The sequence below is a fragment of the Anneissia japonica genome, unplaced genomic scaffold (assembly GCF_011630105.1).
Source record: "Anneissia japonica isolate Jap-2015-1 unplaced genomic scaffold, ASM1163010v1 scaffold6089_len87655_cov114, whole genome shotgun sequence".
NCBI lineage: Eukaryota > Metazoa > Echinodermata > Crinoidea > Comatulida > Comatulidae > Anneissia > Anneissia japonica.
Genome location: NW_022727102.1, coordinates 65,523 through 88,783, shown reverse-complemented (window position 1 = coordinate 88,783; position 23,261 = coordinate 65,523). Strand labels below are relative to the sequence as shown.

Here is a 23,261-nt window from a genome sequence, read left to right as displayed (position 1 = left end):
ATGTAAATGGCAATTTGTTTTAATGTTAGATTCCTTTTAATAACTAAATTATTTAAGATAAAAAATGCATATATTGAATCAAGAAAATCAGTTTTAATACAGAATTTGATTATTGGGGCAATTTTTACCTACCTGTCATATGGGGCCATTTTTACCGGGGCCATTTTTTCCGGGGCCTTTATTTCCGGGGCCATTTTTTCCGGGGCCATTTTTTCCGGGGCCATTCTTACCGTACACCGAAAATGTCTTATCCTTGTATAGCACATAGTGGTTCCAGGATTTCCAAGTTTAAGAATCATGATGATTTCTACTTGTATGTCAATATGAAAGAAATGGTCTTCGATAGAGATTTTGGTAATACTGGAAACCAAAAGAACAATTAGAGACCGGTATGTGTACAGACCCTTTCTATTGATTTGATACTGTAGTTTTTTTTTTTTTGTTTGGTAAGCCAACCTCAGCTATGCCAGCCCCTACTGTATAGGTCACATCTAATTTCATGTAGTGTTTTTCCAGATCAGAAGCCCAGGTTTTTAACAAGAAGCTGAGTTGTTTGTATAGGATCTGTGGTTCACACAAATACTTTCAGCACAATAATAAAGAAAGATTGGCTTTGATTTGGGCATGTAGCGTTGAACATTTGACAGGCCTTCTCTGTAACGTTGAAAACATTTTTATGAATAGTGTAGAGGATTCTCAAGATATAAACCCACCTCCCCCCCCACTCCTTATAATAACAGTGTATAGCTGGATTACTATTCCCTTATCCAAAATTCTGGGAAAGCACATTAATGACTTAGTTTCTAAAGTAAGGCTCATCTACGAATATGCTAATATAATTTTTCCTATTTTGAATAGTTTGAATAAATTCATTAGCAGAATTCAGCAACTTTGAATTAAACCTTTTTTTATTACATGGGACTTTGAAAACTTATACACTAACCTTCATGCTGTACTATCCCATTTACCAGCAAACCCTTTAAAAGGGCATTCAGGCGGGTTGGTGAACCAGGTTTTGCCAGAATCTTATCTCAGTAATCCAATTAAACATCAAAGAAGAATACCTCTACTTAAGAGTCATCACAGCAGGCATTGCTGTTTCTCAATAAATTACCAGTATAGTAATTAAAAACCAGGCTGGACAAATTTAAAAACCTGTTGTTCAAAAAAATTTGGCATTTTTGTTACCTTAGCTATAATTTCAGATAAAAATCATAATAGATGCTTTTGAATTTTAAAAATCAATGACTTATGTTAGAAGTTACAACATGGTTTTTGATTTAATTGTGCTAGTCTTCTTATGAACTATTCACAACTAATGAGCTTCACTATTAATCTTGTTACAAAATTCCCTGAAGCAGTAATTAATAGAGAAGAAGAGATCGGCAAAACCTGGTTCAAAAATTGAAAATTTGGTAAATGGTGAAGTTTCCTCATGTACATTAGCCGATGCTTCAAACTCTATTTCACAGGCCTAACTACTTAAATTCAATGACGAAATAGAAACTATCTACTGAAATTAAATTTATTAATTAATAATCACAGTTACTTTAATGTAGGAAATCATATGTTTAAACAAGTACAAGGTATTCAAATGAATAGACTTTGAAAATGAAATAGATTTCTTACCAGTCATTCAACCATAGTACAGTATTGATAAATCCTAAAAATAGATACGTTCAAGGTATTATTAGAGAAACTTTTTTCATGAAGATTAAATTTGATAAAATTTATAAAAAATGGCAATTTTTTAAAGACATAATCGATATTAATCATAATCATCTTGTTAAGAACAAATATGACCTAAAATACGTTGATAATCCTAATATCCTAATAAAAGATAAACTAGAAGTAGGTTATGTTTATTTATAAACACACTCATACAACAACCTTATAGCCAACACACATTCTCATTATATGCTCTTATAATACGCGATTTAAACAATACATCGCACACTGTTTCTTTTGTATAATATGCAACATTTTTCATATATTCTTAAACTATTCTATTATACGCATTATACTCGCATTATACTTCATTAGGCTATATTCTATACGCACACTCGCATTATACTTCATTAGGCTATATTCTATACCCACACTCACATTATACATTATTGGCTATTCTATACGCACACTCACATTATACATTATTAGGCTATTCTATACGCACACTCACATTATACATTATTGGCTATTCTATACGGACACTCACATTATACATTATTGGCTATTCTATACGCACACTCGCATTATACTTCATTAGGCTATCTTCTATACGCACACTCGCATTATACTTCATTAGGCTATATTCTATACCCACACTCACATTATACATTATTAGGCTATTCTATACACGCACTCGCATTATACATTATTAGGCTATTCTATACGCACACTCGCATTATACATTATTAGGCTATTCTATACCCACACTCACATTATAGATTATTAGGCTATTCTATACGCACACTCACATTATACATTATTAGGCTATTCTATACCCACACTCACATTATACATTATTAGGCTATTCTATACGCACACTCGCATTATACATAGGCTATTCTATACGCACACTCGCATTATACATAGGCTATTCTATACGCACACTCGCATTATACATTATTAGGCTATTCTATACGCGCACACACGTTATATATTTTACGAACACAAAAGCAACTGTCATACACTGCCAGGGGGTGTTGCCGTGGGTGCGTTTTTATCTTTAAATGCAATTCCTAGCATATTCTCAGCCTGTTCATATGCACTACTACTAAATCATTCAAGGCAAAATTCATATTCTCCAGAATCATCCAAATTTTATTTTTTTTTGGCCTTTATTTGGGCATGTAGCGTTGAACATTTGACAGGCCTTCTCTGTAACGTTGAAAACCTTTTTATGAATAGTGTAGAGGATTCTCAAGATATAAACCCACCTCCCCCCCCCCTTTATAATAACAGCGTATAGCTGGATTACTACTCCCTTATCCAAAATTCTCATCTACGAATATGCTAATTTCCTATTTTGAATAGTTTGAATAAATTCATTAGCAGAATTCAGCAACTTTTAATTAAACCTACGGATACACAACATTTTTTTATTACATGGGACTTTGAAAACTTATACACTAACCTTCATGCTGTACTATCCCATTTACCAGCAAACCCTTTAAAAGGGCATTCAGGCGGGTTGGTGAACCAGGTTTTGCCAGAATCTTATCTCAATAATCCAATTAAACATCTAAGAAGAATACCTCTACTTAAGAGTCATTATCACAGCAGGCATTGCTGTTTCTCAAAAAGTACTAAAAGCTTTACACCTTTTTTCATATAAAGAAATCTTGGAAGTCGCATGTATGAAACATGTAGGATGCCGGCACCTCGACCTCTGAAGATTAGAGACTAAAAGATTTTCACAAAAATGTGATGCAATATTGACAAAACAATTATTATTGTTTATTTTTGGTAAATACTTCAGCTGCTCTAAGTTTCTTTCCTATTCTTCTTTCTTCATGCTTCTTCCATATTTATGTTAAATCTATTTTACTATTAATACATTGATGCATAATGTTTAAATAAATATATATATGATTATATGTCATCTGATACATTATTACATATTTTAACTGGACTCTAGAACTGGGCCTGTGTATACATGTACATTGTGTCTATTTCAGATATCTCAATCTTGGTCAATCTAAAGTCGAAGGTATGTCCTGGTCCCGACCCTTTAATGTCACTATTGGATAGGCTTATCTTCATAAAACTTCTACGAGTGAATACCTTGTTTGAAGCAAGATATCAAGTTGTCTTTTACCCAGTACCGTTCGTATATTCTATTTGTATGGGAAATCTTTATCCTAGTCAATGGTTTTTTTTTAAACAATGATAAACTCTTATTCTTTATTTTTAAAAAAAGCCCCATAAGTACAGTAGCAGCCCAAGTAGTTGTAGTTCAAATGTACAAAGGAACACAAACAAGAAAATACAGAAGGAAACATCAAAAGTACAATTATAAACCATACTCAAGTACAAAGTCAAATATAATCAAAATATAAAAAGACATAAATATGTCAGTTACATAATATTATAAGTGGGAGGGGGGGGGAGAGAGGGGTTTTCACTTAGTTTAGGTTTTCATTAGTTTTAATAGGAAAAGCATATTGTTTTACTTGCACTGTAGGTCTACTTGTTATTATTATGCGAATCCAAATATTAAACAGCATTTAATAATTTTTGCTTTACGAGACAAAAATCCAAAGCAGGAGGTCATCTATTCTTTTATCTCTTTTTTTTTTCTTTTAAGAATTACTATGAAGGAGATGAGACAATTTATGCCACTAAATCCACCAGCAGCCCTCAGCAAGGCAGAAACCCTTGGGGGTCACACATAGGCTTAGCCTAGTGAGCCTTGGACACACCCGGTAAGTTTATAGTAATCCACAAATTACACTACTTCTAGAGCCCATTGTGGTTGCAGTGTGGCCTTACACCATAGGCTTAGCCAGCGAGCCGTCCGCCCGTCTTTTGGCTGGCCATCAATTGTTTAGGACGGCCACTTTTACCTTTTGACCTAATCAGCTCAGCCTAACCTAATTGGGCCAGGTCTACCTTTAGCAAATTCTTTATATTCTTCAAATCTATCGAATAATATATTCAACTAAAGCTAAATCATATTTGCGGTTTTTAAAAACAACCTTTATTGATTGAATGTATATTGTTTTCATACCAATATTCGGTGGGGATTCCCAAAAATATAACGCTTTAACCATTGCCTACGGCTGTGAAAAGTTCACTAACAACACGCGTCATGTTCAAAACAATGATACCACCATAAATTTCAGGAGTTTTATGCAAAAAGCAGAGAAATTCTGCTGCAAATGAAAGTACAGAAAAATCTATAGTGAATACAAGCAGGACTCGCTGGTTTCAGATGGACCAATTAAAAGCCAGCAAGCAACTATGATAACATAAATCCACATATGATAACATAAATGATGAGTCTGATCTCATAGCGCCCATAGTGTCAGGAATGCAGTTGAAACATTGAATACTAATTTAAAGAGGTAATAGAGCATCTTTTTTGGAATCTTTTTATTTTGTGTGTCAATTTTTGAGTCAACATAAATTAAAAGAGAATCACAAAAATACATCAGTCAAAATAAAAGTAAACATCAAAAATGTCTTTGATGGCATAGTAACTACTGTTACATGCTTAAAATCAAATCTCAATATCTAAACTGTGAACATGGAGAAACTAATAATGATGTTGATTACTAAATTTTTAAATATTTGAACACATTGATGAAATTAACACTACTAAAAGAACAAATTTTGAGCAAAAAAGCTGTGACAGTTGGCACTGGCCAATTTTGTCGATACAATATTGCTCACCTGAGAGTGTGAAAACTCTTGCCCGTCTTTCATGACATGTATTCTCTTGCTATAAAGTGCTATGTTTAGTTTCCAAGAAACTTTCATATAGTAAAATTCATCATCATCACATCACCATTTTATAGTCAAAATGAAGCGCCAACAAATTTATTTCCGACAACCATATATATCTAGTTAATATGTTTGATGTACGGTACTATAGAAAATACAACTTAAAAACATTGGCTTTGATGTATTTACTTTTGCATTCAGAACCGTGAGTCCACACCCATCTCTACCCACTATCATTTAGGCTGAGGTGATAAAATTCGGGGAAATAATACCTCTAGATTGCTGGATATGACACTCTTGTATAGTATAATTCATCATCATCGATCTAATACATTGCTGTGATATATTGTACCATAGAAAATAAATCTTAATTGTCTTTGATGACTTTACATGTGCCGAAAACCAATCTTATCTTTGCACTTTTTTTCTCATACTTTTCAAATTATAATAAGGCACGCTCACTCGAGTCATGTATTATAGGTAATTCAGATGATGTTTGTGGGCAGAGATACCAGTATGTTGCAATAAAATATGATGTACCTTGTCATTTATGCAGTTTATTGCAACAATTTTCAGGCTTTCTTGACTTAATATGAAATTGCATTGCAGACGAAAAGTGAGGGGACAAACCCCCTCCCCCTTAAAAATATGTCAAGGGTGGACATGTACCCAGCCCCCCATGGTCTGCACCCATGGGTGCATGAGAGTCAAATTTTCGCACCTGAGGGGGCGAACATTTTGAGAATATTTTCTGGGTGCCCAGAAGATGCACTTTCATACCTTAAAAACCTTACCAATAATTGTCAAAAATATAATACAATGATTATTTTTCTTAATAAAATTTAGGAATTTAAATGCCCTCCCTATAGTATTGTTTTGAGGTTTGCATGGCGAAGAGTATAACAATATATAAATTATTGCGGTACACCACATAAATACAGTATCTACATGGTGTACCACAAGAATTATTATATACCGTTTATACTCGATATGAAATGTTATTGGACTGTGGAAGTTCAATAATAGTTGCAGTGATGGCGTCACGATTGACTTATAATACAATTTAGGAGATTGCGATTGCACCATCTGCACCCCTGCAGCATCCTCCCACCAGTTGCTTCTCCCACCTTAAGCATGTTTTCCACTAGGCCAATCTGTTCTTGCGAAGCGAAAGCGTCGGTTCATGCGCATTCACATTCCTATCGGTGTTTTTGCGAAGTGAAAAAATGCGCAACCAATCAGAGTTTAGGAAGCTAACCGACGCTTTGATTTGTGCGAATAAATTTGCCTAGTGGAAAACCAGCTTTAGGACCCCTAAAGTTGCCGTGTTAATCTGAACCATAAAGTAAAAACTAAAACAGCAGTTTAAATACTTAATATATATATTTAATACTTTACATAATTTATTCAACACCAAGCATTTGCAGTAACTTCTTCAGGATGCAATGTATCATATGAAAATATCTTAATCTGTTTATTAGCGCATAGTGGTTCCAGGATTTCCAAGTTCATACATCTTATTGATTTCTACTCGTATGTTAATATGAAAGAAATTGTCTTCAATGGAGAATTTGGTTACTGGAAACCAAAAAGAACAATTGGAGACATGTATGTGCACCCGCCCTTCCTATTCATGTGCTCCTGTCGTTTTTTTTGGGGTATAAGCCCACCTCAAATGCTTGCTTCAAATTTGTAGGTTATTTTCTGATTTTATGCTGTGTTCTTCCCCAATCAAAAGCTCAGTTTTTGAACAATCTCATTTTACCTTTACAAATACATTTAGGGAAAAAATGTAAGATCGGCTTCCATTTGTTCATGCAGTGTTGAAAATTTGCCTTTTAAATGTCCTCCCTATATTATTCTTAAAAGTTTGCATGGGAAAGAGTAATAATATATTAATTCTATCATATCATAAATTACGTGCATCGTAATTTTCTAGGCAGCTGCGCCGCGAGCATCTCCATATCAAGGTTGATAGATACGTGCGCCTGATAAATCCCCGATTGATTGATTGATATCTACATGGCGTACCACAAGAATTATTATATACCGTATACTCGCATATAAGGTGATCGGCGTATAAGATGACTCCCCATTTAGAGAAGATTTTTTGACAATTTTTGTATGTCGGGCGTATAAGACGACCCCCTGTTTGATGGTCGGAGTTCCTCCTTTCTCTTGCTCCCCAATCAGTTGTGCAACCTTGCAGTGTGTTACTCCTACCAGCACAGTGTCTTCTCGGCCAACGCATGTAGGTATGAAAGTAGAGAGAAATGCTTACTAAACTTCTAATACACTCATCAGTAAACATTAAAGTGTGGAATGGTGACTAAAAATGTATACTGACAGAACTTCTTTATACTCGAAGTAGTAAGTTACTATTTAAGGAGAAATGCAAGTCCTGGCCCTATTCTGCTATCACAATTTGAGGGTTTCAAAGGCTTATGTAATCCATTTTACAGTATGTAAATTTTACAGATGTTTTACAGAAAAAAACCATGGGCTATAGACAAATAAGTTTTTTAAAAATAGTTTTTCATTGATTGTGACCTTGACCTTTAACCCCTACCCTTGAACATTTAAATACTTTGAAATCTTTGGTTATGGAACATTGTGACCTAGTTTGACAAGTTTGTGATTAAAACTATGGGCTGTAGTAGACACAAATAAAAAAATAGTTTTTTGTTGATTATTACCTTGACCTTTGACCCAGACCCTTCAAAATTCAATCAGCTCTAGATCTTGGGTAAAGGAACATTGTGGCGAAGTTTGATGAATTTCTGATAAAATATGGGCTGTAGTCTGTTCACAACAAATATGCTCACAGATAAATAAATAGGTAAATAAAAAACCAGGTGAAAATATAACCTTGTGCCAACGAAATAGCTAAATAATGAAATTGGCGGAGGTAATAATAATAATAATTAATAACAATCATCATTTTAATACCAGTAACCTTATCATTATTGTTTTATTTAACATCATATCAGTACCTATCAGGAAATGTTTAATTAAATGGTTAGATTATTAATGATAATAAAATGCTAAGGATTTATATAGCGCCAATTCCAAATCAATGATCAAAGATGCTGTGCACTCATCTTGATTAATTATGATTTAATTATTTTTGAATTAGATGCTCAGTATTCAACGTCAATAATGCAAGACCATGACCATCATCAGAAGAGCAGCAGTCCTGTAATAATCCAAATGGGCAACAATTGGCTGACTTGGGGTCATGGCCTCCACTACATAACTAAAAAGACTAATCAAATAAAGCTTATTCACACACTGTGTTGGAAGCAATGTTTACAAGGGCGCCCTCAGTCATGAAAGTCTGTTACAGAAAGGTGAATGTCATTTTGTCTTATGAAGTGCACAGATGGAAAATTTGAAAAATTAATGTAATCATTTAAAACGACAACAAATGTGGTTTAGCGACATAGTACAGCATATTGTATAGCTAGTATAAATATGTGTTGAATTGTCTTTTTTTCACAGAAAGTAGAAGAAAATTAGAAACATGAATTGAGCTCGTAATGTATTGGTTAATTGTAAAACTCAATGCTTTTAAGGAAATGAAAGTCAGTATAATAGGCCCTTCCCTTTAATGCCCTCTCCAATTAAATACCAATTCGTTGTGGTCCAAAATTCACAAATGGCTTTTATTTTTATCAATCTAATTAGAGACCAAATTTGCTAAAGGCCATGGAAATCTCAGTCCCAAAAGTAGTGTGGGGGGCTGGGAGGAGGGGGAAGACCAGTATATAGCACACTGAAAATTATTGATGCTGTGTGATTGGCTACTGGAAACTCTACTTCATCATTACATCATTCTCAGCCTTTCCAATCTGTATTGAGAGCAGCTTAGCTCACTTAGCTAATCTGGTGGTATCCAATGTGTGTGCGCTGAACCGTGGAGATCTTCTAGGTCCCCAGTTCAATTACTATTGCTGCCTCTCCTTGTGTTTCAGCTGAAGGGCTAAAATACAAGTTACATAGCGCACCGTCTTTCGGATGAGACGTTAAGCCGTTGGTCCCGTGTGCATTTATGGCCCATGTGCACGTTAAAGAATGTAGTACACTCTTCGGAAAAGAGTAGGGGATTGTCTCCCGGTGTACTGCCCAATCACCACCAGAAGGACCCATTGGAAGAAGTCTTCTTCCAGACTTTTGTGGGTTATCCTTGGTGTTTACACCAAATAAATCCAATCCAATTATTATTGACTGACGATAAAACTATGTTTTCTCAAGGCAAATTTAATATTCTTTATGCCATAGTCAGCCTCATTAATGGTTTAACAGTTGATTTCAAAAAAGGCAATAGTCAAGTTCACTTGTCCTTTTCAGTTTCTGTAACAATAATCAAAATATGGCATCTTCAATGTACTAATAAATTAATGAATATTAAAATTAAACAGATTGATTGGTGATGGAATATCCAGACATTCAGCAAATGTCCAATTTCAGCCTTGCACAGAATATAAACAACATGAGAGCAGCTTTATAGTCAGCTAAACTTGTGGTAGCCACTGTGTGTGCTGAACCGTGGAAATCTCATGGTCCCCGGTTCAATTCCCATCGCTGCTCTCTGTGTATTTTAGCTGGAGGACTGAAATGCAACTTACGATAGCGCACTATCTTTTTTTTTTTATTTTTTTATTTATTAGACTTCACACAAGCAAAAATACAATAAAATATCAATGAAATAAAAGATTGCCAGTGACAGGAAAAGGCCAACAGTTGAACAAATCACACCTCTGATAGCGGCCAATCCCAAATTGCACAGCCAGATTTAAAATCAAGTATATAAAAATTTTAAATTGAAAACTTAAAAATGTAACATTTAGATATTGGTCGTGTGTGCATTATGGCCCATGTGCTCGCTTTTAGAAAAATCATTGACAAATTGATCAGACGTTTAATGTTTGTTTAAAACATATAAGCAACAAGTAAAATACTCAACTATGTTTTGATATAATCATAATTAATTATATTCAACAAATTAAACATATTTCTACATTTTCACATTACAATTTCTACACAACTTTTTGAAGGATGAAGGTATCATAATTATACCGTAAATTATATTACAATAAATATTTAATACAGTATATATAAATTTGATGATTATTTTTCAGATTGTCATTTAGTTCTGTCTCCTGCTTCATCAATGTACTGCTTGAATGATGCCTGTTCATCGTACGAGCAAAGTTGTTTACACCAAGCTCCCCAACACAACATCAATACTCAACGAGTGACAACATCTCCATCCTATCAAGGCCAAGCCTGTCCACCATCACCTTTCAATATGACAGTAAAGTAAATGTTTTAAGTCAATAATTTCTTCTTTTTTTTTTCTAATTTTTACAAAACTTTTTACATACTTTGTTAAAAGCATGGCTCATCATTCTCTATCTAGAGAATTATAATATTTCTTATATTTAATTTAATATTTTCATATTTATAATAGAACCCATTTAATATTAAGCTACAGGTTCTTTCACAGGCCTCAGATATATAAGTTTTTAAATTTATTTATTTGATCTAAATACCATAAAACCTCAAATTGAAGCCCTGGGCTTCTTCTTTTTTTTTTTTTTTTTTTCACAAACTTTTGATGGGCTTTTTTTCGAAGCTAGTTTTGCAAAGTAAAGATGGGGCTTCTTTTCAAAATGAACACTGTAAGTTTTGGGAATTATTCCTATATGACCATAAATAAGGCCACTGTAACATCCATCTGTATCATGGAGTGTTCCAGCATTAAATCACTTAAACTACTGTATAAACCAAACGTCTTTATAATTTAATTTATTTGAAATTCATGCACAGTGTATGTGCTGTACTATCTGTACTATCTCACATTTTGTGTTGCCAATAGGAACGGAGAGATCATGTGGTATCGTGACGTATTACACTGTAGTACTCTATTTGAACTATTTTTTTAATTATTGTACCACAAGACTCATTTTGTCACGACAGCTCACATATTCTTTGCTGTTTAATCAACACAAAATATTTTACTATAATTTTGGTAAAAAGTAACTAAATTAGTAAAGTGGAGTGATTTCAATTTGTATCTAATTGGAAAAAATGAACATTTATAGTTAAATGCAATTCTTTGTTTTTATTTAACACATTTTTAGCCATGTACAGAAAAAAACAAGTGACATATGCTTTAATATGGGTCATTATGACATCACATTATGACCATATATAGGCACATCATGATAATGGCACATCATGACTATATGGGCACATCATGACTATACATAGGCACATCATGACTATATATAGGCACATCATGACTATATATGGGCAAATATGATACAGCAGTTGTTTGTCAAAGGAAATTTGATAGGGTGGCCAGAGCTGATATATAATACTATAAGCTAAATTGCCACCGATTATTTCCACCAAGCAGTACTAGGTAAAGACAAACTTAGCTTGCTTTGAACAATATCACATATTTTTGGGTTCACGCAAGGAGCTGACCCCAGAGCCCCACTGCTGTTCTTGTTCTTGTTACCAACGCAAAACTCCAAAAGCGTCCAGCATCGCCAGTTACGAAATGAACTTGCAGGAAATTTTGTACACATAAAACTAAAGGTGATTTCCAACAAACAGTCCTCGCCCGTTTTTTAAGTTGGACCCCAGGGTTCCCACTACGCCTACAAAACAAGACAGGAGTTAAATAGGGCACATCGCATGGATGGCTCAGTCGGTTATTAAGGATGTGTTCTAAAGAACCTAAGGTTGTGAGTTCGAAATGCATCTTGGTATTCTATTATAATTTTTTTTCCAATTTTAGGAATTTTTTTTTTTTTTTCCAATTTTAATATATTTAGATTTTATATAAATGAACATTCTAAATAATATATTTTTTTTGTACAAATGAACATTCTAATTATTTAAAAATTTCAATCTTATTAGCTCTTCCAAAAAACCCAATGTAATAATTTGCACCTAGTACCGTACTGAAGCGTAGAGGAATATGCGGACCGGTGAGCAGTCTTGTTCAATTTCTGTTTTCCATATTTTTATTAGCATTAGAGGGAGCAGAGTTGAATAGCGTAATATGCTTGCTTTCCAATCCCAACGTCCTGGGTTCAATTTCTGTCAACTGTAACAGGACTTGTTCTTATGACTGAAATAATTCCACTCCCATAAGCCTTATAATGAGACTATAGTCTTATGAACAGTTATGTGTATGTTTGTCTTGTGATGGGATTGCCACTTTGAAGAGTGATTAAGTTCACTGTTTGGCATATCCTTGGCCCTAGTGCCTAAATTTGAATAATTTGAAAAATAAAAAGTTTACTAGTGCTTCCATTATTCCACTCTTAATTCATTCTAAATGGAGATTTCACAATAGTAACTACACGAGCAGAAACATTTGTATGTTGTTGTGGGGGATTTGCTTTTTCATTAACGCTTTCATTTTCTAAGGGACAAATTCACAATATTAACTAACATGGGCAGAGACATTTTTATGTTGTTGGGGAGATTTTTTTTCTCAATAGTAATGCTTAATGAGTTTTATTGTAAATTTCACCTTGTACTTTTTAAATTTAAACAGATTAAATTTTTGTCTTAATATACACTCATGGCATAAAAATGAAGAAGTTTAAAAATCTACAATTGCAAATTCGATAACTAATTTAATGTTTTGGCCCTGTTGTAGTGTACCTAAATATTTTTCATTTCTTTTTGTAATTTACTGTGAGGATTTCATCTGTTTTATTATGTTTTGATTTTGTATGTGAATGCACTATGCATGTGCGTGTTCCATCGATATAAAGTGTTTGTTTATTAATAATAATTATTATTATGTATTGTACAATTTTTGTTTTTTTCTGATAGTCCACGTAATTCGTAACGCTTACACTTCAAATCAGATGTTTTTAAAATCAATTTTTACTGAATATGGTCTGAATTTCCCAGAAGGTATAAATGATAATAAAGTATTTATCTCTTCATGTTTATTTATCTCTTTCCTGATAAGAATTTTTTTCTGGCCGTTGCTCAAACTTAGACCATGCTTAGACTGTGAAGTATAGATCCCTACTTATTGTGTACTATGGGTCGCGACACAATTTTGGGTCACAAAAGCATTTTTTATGGTCGCAAGCCTGCTTCTGACTCAGTAAAGCATATTTCGAAACATAGTAAAAAATACTTCTACACAGCCGTAATACAAATGAATTAAATTAACCCAGAGGTAGCTTTGTCAACCCAAATCCTAGAAGAACCTACGCCCATTGTTGTACCATCTCCAATCTCAGGGATTGATAAGGTCATTAAACTGAATTTGGAGAGAACATTTCACTAATAACAAGACGGACCAGTCAACAAGTAATAGTTGCATCGTGTTAAAAATGGGTTAATTCTATTCTTTTTTTTAATTTGTTGGGGACGTGCAAGCTTCACTTATTTTCTCAATTTCTCTTTACCCAGTTCACCTCACCTAATTCGTCATTGTGTTATTGAACTTCTGCGTTAATAAGCATTTCAAAATTACGAGTGTAGTAAATAGGCCTATAGGCAACAATATAAAATGGAACATTCTCCACATGATCAACGGTAACAAATGCCTTGTGTACTTTGCTAGTAAATATAAATCAAAACGTTTTGTCACAGTCTATTTCACATACCCGAGGTTGACTATCGAAATAAAATAGCATATTTTTATTGTTAAGAGGCAAGTGGTTCAGCCATCAAATTATACTATCATAGATTTTCCATAAAAAAAAAAAATAAATAATTAAAAAAAATAATAAAACACCAAAAAAAAAAAACCCCAAAAAACAAACGAATACAAGGTACTGTATATCTCAGAAAACAGAAGCATTATGATTTCATTTGGCCCTTTTAAAACCCTGACTTAAATTTTATTCTTTTTTTTTTCCACAATTTTAATCTATTTATGTTCTTGTTTAATGTTGTTTCCTTTCCTTTTCATCCTGTACACTGGGTAAAATAATGCATAGAGTTTAGACTATTATTGAGGTAGTGGCTAGTAATAGGCCTAAAGTTGATCTGAACCAAAATTCTGACCGCAATTCCGATGAGCTGAACACCAGCGTCCCCATTCTTACACACTAAGCTACATTTAAAGTACACTTCACACTATAAATTGGTTCAGTTCATAATCTCTGTGAATGCAGTAGTAGAGTATGTGTATCAGGCAGTTTTCCTGATGGCTATCCAATTAAATGTGGTGTTCCTCCCCAGGGATCAGTTGCAGGTTCGCAAATTAATGCCTATTTAAAGCCGGTGACTCATATTTTTAAGCACTTTGGTGTTTTGTATCATATCTATGCTGATGACACACAATTGTACGTTAGTTATCACTTAAAAGTACCTGGTGAATGCTGGAAAATAAGTTGAAGCTTAAGAATCGCACTCCAATGTACAGCTTCTTCAAAAACATCAAAATCGTGACGCAAGGCTGGTTTATCGGCGCGCAAAAAAAATTTGCCATTGCTATGAGAACTTTACCGGTTGCCAGTCCAGCAGAGAATAGACTTTAATACTGCATGTGTACAATAGTGTTCATGTAATAGGCCCAACATATTTTATTCAAAATATGCTTAAAAAGTTTCTGCCTGGTCGTTTAGGTCTGAGGTCCTCTGATGATCCCCTACGACTTGTAGTTCCCATTACAAAAAGAGATTTTAGTGAAAGTGCTTTTTCTGTGATTGGTCCAAAGTTATGGAATTATTTCCCCTATGAGATCCGCCAATCTTGTGAGTGCAATTTTTTAAAACACTTACTAACACATGCATTAAATAGATTCCTATTTTGAAATTAGCATTAAAGGATATGTTTTTAATATTACTATTATTATCCTTATTTTTATTTATTTTTTAAATAATTATATTATATTAATGTTTTATAAGCCAGATTTTTTTTATTCTCAAAAGTAGATTCTTATTTTCAAATGAGCATTAAATGGATATTATTCTTAAATTACTGTTATTCTTTATTTTTAAATTTTTAAATCTTCTAAACCGTATTTAAAAGAAACAATCTGATTGAATGAGCAATACAGAAAGCTGTGTGGGTAAATATAGCACATGGTTTTTTGATCAGATTTAACCAGCAGTGCCTGACACTACTCTCTTAATAGAGAAGTTTACAAAGCTTGCATTCCATTTTGTTTGTTTATATATCTTTTTTAAATTATTTTGTATTTTAATTTATAAATAAACATGAAAATGAACATGGGAAAAAAATGTGTAAAAAATCTGAAACATTATAATGGCAAAAAACAGATATAGTAAAGATGAAGTAGCACACTGCATAGTACAAACATTGAACAATTTCTCTATATTATTTGCATCTACTTTAGTTCTAAAGCAGTGGGGAAGGGTCACCTGACTATTGACCTTCAACCTGATGGTGAACGGACTCAAAATGAGGTTGAAAGAATGGATGTGTGGGATTAGGTCTGTGAAACACAATTGAAGCCATGGAAATGTCTGAGCAGTGTCTGTAAGTTACCTTTAAGTGAGTCATTCTTGTGTTCATGTTAATTTTGTGATCCGAACAAAAGGCATTAATGTTGTTGAAAATTTACAGATGCATGAACCAATTGTCTAGCTGTGACTGGCTGTAATATTACAGCATGTTTTATACTTCAGACAGCCTGATACTGAATACACAATCATCAATACAATTATCATCAGCATCATCTTCATCAATATCACCATCAATAAGGCCAGGCTCCAGGTGAACAACACAATTGATAAGTTGTACAACTGATTTTTTTCAGACTCAAAAAGGCTGTTTAACGAAAACCATCGGAACAGTTAATGAGACACATTTTTGAATATTTAAAAACTGAGAAAAAAAGAAAGCTATATAATTTCATATCCTCCAGAGCCTGCAGCTTAAACATAATCATAATCTTATCATAATCATCATTTTTAAACCTAATATTTTATTATTATTCTACCTTGATCTATATTAATATTGAGACGTATTAAGCCCTTAGGCTTGTGTGTCCCTCTGTACATGACAATCCTCGAATCGGTCGCAGGTGGTGTACTTCAACGGGTGACGACGCCAATGCACTTCCAATCGAGATTTGAATATATTCATTGTGTCAGACTCAATAATATTCTTATTCAGATTGTTCTATAGATTAACAATGTAAATTTAAAAAAAATAATTTCTGATGGACTTTTAGTTCAGCAAAGCCTTTTACCAACTTCAATTTATGACCTTTTGTCCTCGAACTTTCTGCTACCTTAAAAAATTGGGTACTTTCAATATCATCATATTCTTTAAATAACCTGAAAACTTGAATTAATGCAGAACTCATTCTTCTAAAACAGCGTTCCGCTAACTTTTTACTTCACGGCCTATTTACGATTCCAGGCACCAAGCCGCGGCCCAGCAGCCCAGCTGCGCCAGGGACCAACATACAAAATCTTGGCAAGAAATTTTGATCATGAAGCCTCCATGTATATACAATATTTTGACATCATTACCTGTTTTCTCAGTGATAAAATTTTATTGTATACAAATTAAATATTATTTTATTAAATAAATAATACTGTACATTTGTGTACAATCTTAAATTTTACATTTTAATCAGCAATATATCAGAAATACTGGGATTGGTTTAAGCCTTCAGAACCCCTGCAATACTAAAACTGGGATCCAACAGGCAGTGAATGTTCCATTTTGATTTAGTGTAGCTATTTTTTACATATTTTAAATTTTATTTGAATTCTTTTTATTTTGTATGATTCATATGTTATATTTTCCACAGACAGATAAATGAATGCCTGAACTGATATTTTATGGGTTTCAGATTTTACTTGCTATACAAAACAGATAACATAAATCATGTATAATTGTCCGACTGTGTGCATTGAACATTTGACAACGACGATAATGTCTCCAAATTCCCAACCGTAACTTAGGCTACAGGCCTCGTTTGACACTTCACATCAAAGGGCCTGTTAATTAATCTTGCACAGCTTCTTCCTCATTATTATCATCTTCTTCATCATCATAATTATTAATTGTCCATAGCAAAGTAGGGAAAAACTACGAATTCAGAGTGTATGACGTCTCATAATGCACGAAGTGTAATTCAAATAATCATCTAGAAAACAAAACCTTTTTAAATATCTAAAATTTATCTTCCAGCGACAAAACAATCTAGCTCTCTTTTCATGACTCTCCCAATATGGGAACCTATCTGTGCGAAAGCCAGGGTAAAATCTGGATCTGCGCTTGACATGTATTTAATGCTTAAAAAAGGTATATTTACAGTATATTTATTTATAGAAAATAATGTTGCATTCTAGAACTATCAGGAATAAATATACAGATAAAGGCTCCCGAGGGGGCATAGACACAAAAACCGCTTATAACTCAAATAACACGCATCATCTGGCACTTCAGCACCGTGTGCAAGCGACGCATTCACTGTAACAATGAAGCGGCTTTATTAAAAACTATTTTCTACGTGATAAAACGTCTCTTTGTTATATTTTTCAATTTCCAGACGGACCATAGTTTGCGGAACGTCATTCTAAAATGTAGGGTTGGAATATTTAAAGTGCGTAGACGTGATCCCTAGCTGTTGAATCGAATCTCCCGAATCATTCGCGTCGCTCGTTGCTGGACTTTTTCCAATTTATGAAAAATATGTTGCCACACAGGACTACAATATTCTAGGGAAGGTCTGATTATCACTTTGTAAAGATGATCAAAGGATTTCCTATCCAAGTATTGAAAAGAACGTTTTAACAAAGGGTTGGCAGTAGTATATTAATATCTATATTAGATAGGTGCTAAGTAGTTGTTATCAATTTATAATTTTAAGTAGACAGTTCATAATTTATAAGTAGGTTTGTGTCTAGCTATTTAAGAAGATACTATGTAGGCCCAATAATTAGATAAAATTAACATATTATTAGCAGATTCTAAGTAGGTTTTGTCTATATATTAAGGTGACTGATGGAAAAATTTGTACTTTATCAATAGACCACTGATAGGTAGATGGTAATATAGTTTATTAGTAGTTATTGTTAATGAAAACCTCCGCGAAATATGCTAATGAAGCGAAAAAACTACTAAAATCTACTGAAAACCTACCTATTAGTAGGCGTTTAATAATCAATAGGGCTAAATCTGCTAAGTGCCATATGGCTAAAAATGAGTAATGTCTACTAAGGAATTTTGGTATAGGGGAGTGCAATCGCTTGCCTCAAATCACAAGTCCAGCACCTAAAAACTTTGTTAAACCAGATTTATATTTTAAACTATCAATTTTTATCAACTATCCAAAAAACTACATCCATCCTCATTAACACAGTTAGTCAATGAAGACTTGATTTTGTCTTGATAGAATATGTTGCGCAGGTTACAGAAGTACATGATAATAAACAGGAATTAGAGTATGGCATGGTATGTCTTCACAAATATGATGAGAAAGCAACTATCTTTATTGTAAAAAGTTGCAATGATAATTATAGTGTAGTTAGCAAATCACAAATAGTGCAGTCGTTACCATTTGTGTTCATGGACAAATCTGGTGTCATTTCTCAGAGACCATTGAAAAATGCAAGGTAAAACTAACATAAATAAGAATGATGCTAGTTATATTGTTTACAATTTCACTTTGCAATACCAGGTGAGATTTTTATTTGAACTATGATCAACAAACTTCATGTCATTCTGTTACCGTCACTCCGTTACTGGAAGGATGCATTATGTCATGTCATTTATATATATCAACCACTTTTCAAATCAAAGGTATCTCAATAAAGGTTTATGAATACTGAAATTGTAATTATCCTTAGAAACTCATGTAAAGAATTTGTAGAGCTTTGGCAATATCTATTTTGGTAGAAAACCATGTCCATTTTGCATCACTCTGTTAATGAATTACGATTATTCATATTTCATAATTCTGATGGATAATTTTTGTAAGGTACATATTTTTATAAATATAGTAGTAGTAGTAATAGACACTTGGTAAGGTGTTTGTTGGGTGAGAATATATTTTCTGTGCTACATCTGTTTAAAAGTTTAAATTATTGTATTGGAAATGTTGTTTAATAATTGTTTCCGTGACAGGAATTGAACCCATGACCCTGGGATAGCAAAGCAAGTATCTTTCTACCAAGATTTCCAGGTTCACTAATTATTTATTATTAATGATGATAATAATAATCTTGGAGTCGATTTTGATGTCATTTGTTGTGAACAATTTAATGTGGCTAAGATTTCATTTTTAGTATATGCATTCTCTGTGTGAGGTCTTATTAGCGACAAGCAAAAAAACAGTCATCATAGATTTGAAGAAGCAAATTCTAGACCTGATTTCTAACTAGCAATTAATTTAGATTCACTATACCCTTTCATTACCATTATTATTATTGTCATATAATAACATATTTGTTCTTTACAGCTTACTTCTGGTGAGTCCATTAATGATGTTGAAGAAACAAACAGGTAAAAGACAGAGTATACGACAGATTAATGATAATTCATTATTTTCTTTTTATTTTACTAATACATGCATTATTAGATTCTTGTTTTGAAATAAGTATTAACGGATATTATTTTAATATTATTACTATTTTTATTTAATTGTTTTAAAATAATATTATATTAATGTTTTCAGTTACTGATTGTTTATTCCCAAAATTTATCATAATAATTTTAATTATTTATTTTGTTGAATAGTGGTTTGGGAGACAAGGCCTGTAGCCATTGTGTGATGACAGGATGTGTGGCCTGTAGATCTGAAGATTCTCTCCACAGCCATGTAATGCACAGTGACAGGTATGGTACCCCTCAAATTATCAATATTTGACCTCTACTTATGCATAGCGCCAAAGAAGTGTGTGTGACATCAAATAAAAAAAGAAAGTTCATGGTGGTTCGTTCTCATATCATCATATATCATTGATTTTGCCTTAACATAAAATGCAATGCAGAAATACAAGAAGTACAGTAAAGCTGCGAGGCAGGTTTGCTGAAATGATATAAAATAAATAACAGTCAGTCTTTTAAACTATGTATTTAAGGGAAAGCAGTCTAACTTTAAACAAGGAACACAATGAACTTGTTCCATTTATTGTTTGTTTATATCTTGTTTCACAATTCTAATTTTATTATTTTTAAATGACACCAAAATTATATTTCTTAAATGCCGAAATATTATATTGCAAAATATTTTGGTATAACGATAACGATGCATGTATTACTGCACAACAGACAAAGCCCACCTGGCTATTGACCTTTAACCTGATGGTGAACTTACTCAAACTGAGTTGGTGGGATAGAGTGAAACAGAATTATAAGCCATGGAAACGTGCGGACAGCTGCATGTACGTTACCTTGAAGTGAGTCATTCTTGTGTTCATGTTAATTTTGCAAGCCGAACAAAATGCAATAATGTTGTTGAAAATTCACAGATCCAGAACAAAATGTCCTGTGACTGGCTGTAATATACAGCATGTTTATTCTTCAGACATAACCTGATACTGAATACATAATAATCAATACAATTATCATCAGGATTATTCTCATCATCTTTTTTATCATCATAAGGAGCCTGCCTTTAGCATAATCATCCTCATCTTTATCATCATTATTATACTTATAACCAATATCATCATTATTTTTATCATTATAATCATTATTTTTTTTGTTTAACATATCCTCAGTACAGGTCATCAAATGTTTAAATAGTTAAGCTCTGTCCAGGTTATTGAAAAATTATCTGTTGTCATGATGTGATGATGATGATAATAATAATAATAATAATAATAATAATAGTAATAATAATAATAATAATAATAATAATAATTATAATAATAATAATAATAATTATAATCATCATTTTAATACCAGTAACATTTTTATCATTTTTTTATTTAACGTCAGATCAGTACGTATCAGCAAAATTTTAATTAAGTGGTTAGATTATTAATAATACAAATAAAATGCTAAGGATTTATATATCGCCAAATCCAAACCAGTGGTCACAGACGCTGTGCACCCCGTCTTGATTAATTATGATTTAATTATTTTTGAATTAGATGCTCGGTACTCAACGTCAGTGATGCAGACTGTGACCATCATTGGAAGAGCAGCAGTCCTGTAATAATCCAAATGGGTAACACTTGGCTGGCTGGGGGTCATGACCCCACTACATAACTAAAAAGACAAATCAAATGAAGCTTAGTCACACACCGGGTTGGAAACAATGTTTACAAGGGCACCCTCAGCCATCAAAGTCTGTTACAGAAAGGTAAATGTCATTTAGTCTTTATAAATTGCACAGATGGAAATTTTATTTAAAATGATGATTATTTTTCAGATCGTCATTTAGTTCCATCTCCTGCTTCATCAATGTACTCCTTGAATGATGTCTGTTCATCGTACGAGCAAAGTTGTTTACACCAAGCTCCCCAACACAACATCAATACTCAACGAGTGACAACATCTCCATCCTGTCAAGGCCAAGCCTGTCCACCATCACCTGTCAATATGACAGTAAAGTAAATGTTTTAGGTCAATAATTTCTTCTTTTTTTTTCTAATTTTTACGAAATCTTTTACATACTTTGTTAAAAGCGTGGCTCATCATTCCCTATCTAGAGAATTATAACATTTATTATGTTTAAGTTAATATTTTCATATTTATAATAGAACCCATTTAATATTAAGCTACAGTTCTTTCACAGGCCTCAGATATTTAAGTTTTTAAGTTTATTTATTTGATCTAAATACCATAAAACCTCAATTTTAAGCCCTGGGCTTCTTTCGAGATGGGTTTCTTTTCGAGGCTACTTTTGCAAACTAAAGAGGGGGCTTCAATCTGAGATGGGCTTCTTCTCAAGATTAAGCCCATTAGGAGATTTTGTGGTATATCAAATTTTGCTGGTAATCAATACAAAATATTTTACTATAATTTTTGGTAAAAAAGTAACTAAATCAGCAAATTTGTATCTCATTGGAAAAAATGAGCATTTATTATGCAATTCTTTGTTTTTATTTAACATAATTTTAACATATATAAGCACGTCATGACTATGTACACATCATGACTATAATTGGGCATATCATGACTATATGGGCACATCATGACTATATGTGGGCACATCATGACTATATGGGCACATCATGACTATATATGGGCACATCATGACTATGGGCATACAACAATGTTTTGTCAAATGAAATTTGATAGTGTGTGAGGTAAATTGCCACCGATTATTACAATTATTACAACCAAGCAGTACTTGGTAAAGACAAACTTGATGTCTTGCTTTGAACAATATCACATATTTTTGGATCCACACAAGGCACTGACCTCAGAGCATCACTGCTGTTCTTGTTCTTGTACTTGTTACCAACGCAAAAAAATAAAAACGTCCAGCGTCGCTAGTTTTGAATGAACGTGCAGGAAATTTTGTACACAAACTAAAGGTGATTTCCAAAAAAAAAAAAAAAAAACGGTCATCGCTCTTTTTTTAAGTTGGACCTCGGGGTTCGATCCCACACACTTACAAAACAAAATAGGGGTTTGTGCAGGGACTGTACATTACTGCCATTACCAGTAATAGTGCACGATGCATGGATGGCTCGGTGGGTTTTTAAGGATGTGTTCTAATGAACTTATGTTGTGAGTTTGAATTGCATCTTGATATTCAGTTATAATTTTTTCCAATTTTAAGAAATTTTATTTTTTTCAATTTCAAAAATATTTTGATTTTGTATTAATTAAACATTCTAAATAATATTTTTTTTTGTTATTAGCTCTTCAAAAAAATC

At 33.0% G+C, this 23,261-nt stretch overlaps 1 long non-coding RNA gene across 3 annotated transcripts; it reads left to right on the top strand.

Annotated features, from left to right (window-relative positions):
- Positions 1–260: 260 nt before the first annotated feature.
- LOC117113507 lies at positions 261–21,781 on the top strand. 3 transcript variants are annotated; one of them, XR_004446223.1, is made up of 9 exons: positions 261–389; positions 4,310–4,427; positions 8,585–8,798; positions 10,590–10,770; positions 15,803–15,945; positions 19,886–19,929; positions 20,164–20,262; positions 20,698–20,825; positions 21,525–21,781. It is a non-coding gene; the product is annotated as an uncharacterized LOC117113507 (long non-coding RNA). The 3 variants fall into 3 exon arrangements; XR_004446222.1 differs by lacking the exon at positions 10,590–10,770; XR_004446224.1 differs by lacking the exons at positions 261–389; positions 4,310–4,427; positions 8,585–8,798; positions 10,590–10,770 and adding an exon at positions 14,393–15,197.
- Positions 21,782–23,261: the final 1,480 nt, after the last annotated feature.